At 33.6% G+C, this 2,799-nt stretch overlaps 1 protein-coding gene across 2 annotated transcripts in view; it reads left to right on the forward strand.

The window, feature by feature from the left end:
- The first annotated feature begins 974 nt into the window (after nt 1-974).
- Nucleotides 975-2,799, forward strand: part of MARCH6 (membrane-associated ring finger (C3HC4) 6, E3 ubiquitin protein ligase) — a 52,108-nt gene continuing 50,283 nt past the window's right edge. For both annotated transcript variants that reach the window (XM_009324985.1, XM_009324986.1), the window contains exons 1-2: nt 975-1,067; nt 1,938-2,011. The gene's annotated coding sequence lies outside the window, so the exon portion shown is untranslated. The remainder of the gene's footprint in view (nt 1,068-1,937; nt 2,012-2,799) is intronic.

Raw genomic sequence — 2,799 nt, forward strand, 5'->3', positions numbered from 1 at the left:
TCCTTAACTTAAATCTTCTATAAAAATGGACATTTTATGTTCATTTCCTTAATAGAAGTAGAAGTGCAATGGTATTAAAGGAGGAGTAAAGGGAAGATACCACACATCTGTCAATAAGCAAATAAAATACTTGATTTTTATTTATATTTGGTTGTGTGTTTAAATGCTCTGGATAACCAAATGGTATTAAAACAGACATCTCTTCTTTAGAGGGAGAGGTTTACACTCCTTTGTCAACAAAACATCTTGCAATCTTTAGTTGTAAGAAAATGTCAAAAACAGAGAATAAAGAAGGTGCAGGACCTATTGAAGTATTATTGAAATTATGAAATAAGAAATAGAAAATGTCTTCCCTCTTGTGACTGGACTGTAGACTGCTGAGTGGATGGCCTTTTTCAACTCAGGTAGCAAACTCACAAGTAATACCTATTTCTGTTTATTATGACGGGGTTTTTTCCCCTTTCATCCAGAGCACCAAGGAACATCCATGTTAGGTTCAAGAGTAGTAAATGGTGTGTTTACTAATGTCCAGCAATGACTTAAATCTCTTCTGCTCAGCCTCCCTTTAACTTGTTCAAAACTCAAATGGAATTTTTCCATTTCAAAGTCTCCACTTTCAGGAAGATTATCCTTAACCATCTATATGTTGTTTCAGTGATAACTTTTTTAGGTGAAGAGCACCTCTGCATGTAGTTTTACTGTGTCTATTTCCTAGAAATATTAAAGATATAAGACGACGTGTTTTGGGTTTTTTATAACATGATCAGGCAGATAACATTCTTGTTGCTTTTTCTGGTGATCTCTCAGTCTTCATGTCTTGCATCAGATGAAATCTGTATTTCATCCTCTTTCAATTTATTCTGGCTTCATTTTGCTGTATGGCAAAGTTTCTAGAATTTAATTGTATAATTTGTCTTATAAATTTGAGTTTTTAAGCACTAGTGTTTAAGCTTTATATCCTTGTCAGCAGATATATGCAGAGTCTGTCGGTCTGAAGGAACTCCTGAGAAACCCCTCTATCATCCGTGTGTGTGTACTGGCAGTATTAAATTTATTCATCAGGAATGGTGAGTTCTGTGTTTGTGGGTTTCTTAATATATTTTTTTTAATAAAACACATTAACGTGTTCTAAAAACAATACTTCCTAAGTCTTCAGGTTAACTAGTAAGAAAATCCAATTTTCAGCAGAAACGTGTTAGCAGTTTTGATGTTTTTTACATGATGGTTCATGACAGTTCACAAAGAATTTAGTAATTATATATGAAAAGAAAGTACTGATTAATTGTTTGTGTTTAGGACTACAGTTCTGCTCGTATGTCAGCTTTATGAAAACTAAGCAGAAAAATCAGTGTGTTGGGGCTTTTTCTTCCCACTTGTAGTTGTGAATAAAAAGAACATCTAACCTCATAGCAAGAAATAAAAATACCCTAGTACTTTTTGGTCATTTTGAGCTGTATGATCAGGGAAATGCTTAAGTGAAAACTGTAATTCTGGTCTACAGCACACAGTCCTTTTGATGGTATTTTAATAGCCATTCATTCACAAATACAACAGTTCTAAATCTTAGGTGTGTGCACATATGTGTCATATCTTGAAATATTAATAAGGATTGGTGTTGCTGGTGGGTGTCCATGTCAGGATATATGCTTTGAGTTATTAGTCTTTTCAGTAACGTACTCAAAGAATGTACTTTATCAAGAATGTAAGTGATGTAACTGAAGAGTCGCTATTACTCATAGTCAGCTTACCTTTTTCAATTTTTGAAACTTACTTGGTGGCCTAAATGGACTTAATAAACATGCTAATTTAAGTCCTGCTTGATAGTACCAATATATTGATTTATGTTTGAAAACAGAGAATTGGTGTATTTTCCTTAATGGAGGGATAAGGCGGAGAGATGTAACAGCATGTATTAATATGATCACTTTTTATTGCAGCTTAGTTCAGTGGCTTAAACACAGCAGAAAAGAATACTGTGAATTATGTAAGCACAGATTTGCTTTCACACCAAGTAAGTATGTTTTACTGCTCCTATTTTTTCAGAACTCCTTTTTTTTTTTCCCTCTTAGTATATATGAAGTGATTACTTTTTCATTCAGCATGATAGATCCAAACTCGTGTTTTAACTTCTATATTCTTGTTTGAATTGCAGTTCCTATGCGTATTATTGCAGACTGTGTGAATTCTTTAAATAATGGATAATCTGGTTCTTTCATAATCGTATGTGAGCCATAAAAGTAGTAGTATTCTGTACCTTTTCTCACTGCCTCAGTCCCATTCTTTTGTTGCTAATATTACAGCGTATTGCATGTTTTCAGCTTCATTGATAAATTTGAGTGTTTGGAAGTCTGAATGTTAAGGTGAAACCACAGCAAAATTTGAATTTGAAAACCTGTTTTCAGTTACCTTTGAACTATCCAACTGTAACACTACCACATGACTTCTGTCAGTTTCAATTCAAATGTCTTTGACAGATAATGCAAATAACAATTATTCCACTTGCATTTCAGTCAAGATACAGTAACTACCCAGTACTACATTGCCTTTTATGTTAGATTCAACTAAAGAAGTTAGGCAACTTACGGTGAAGAATGACTGTATCTTTATATAGTTCCCAGAGGATTCTTAATTACATTTTAACCGATAGTAGTAGAAATAAGTGAGGTCCTTTGGCTTGGTGGCAGGCTAGGCTCGTTATTTAGTATTGCCAACTTATTGACTGTTGAACAGGTAAAGTGGTTCTTGTGCTACGTATTTTTCTCATTAAATTTATTTGTGCTGAATTATTATTTACAACTG

This window comes from Pygoscelis adeliae, unplaced genomic scaffold, assembly GCF_000699105.1.
Source record: "Pygoscelis adeliae isolate BGI_AS28 unplaced genomic scaffold, ASM69910v1 Scaffold86, whole genome shotgun sequence".
In the NCBI taxonomy this organism is placed as follows: domain Eukaryota; kingdom Metazoa; phylum Chordata; class Aves; order Sphenisciformes; family Spheniscidae; genus Pygoscelis; species Pygoscelis adeliae.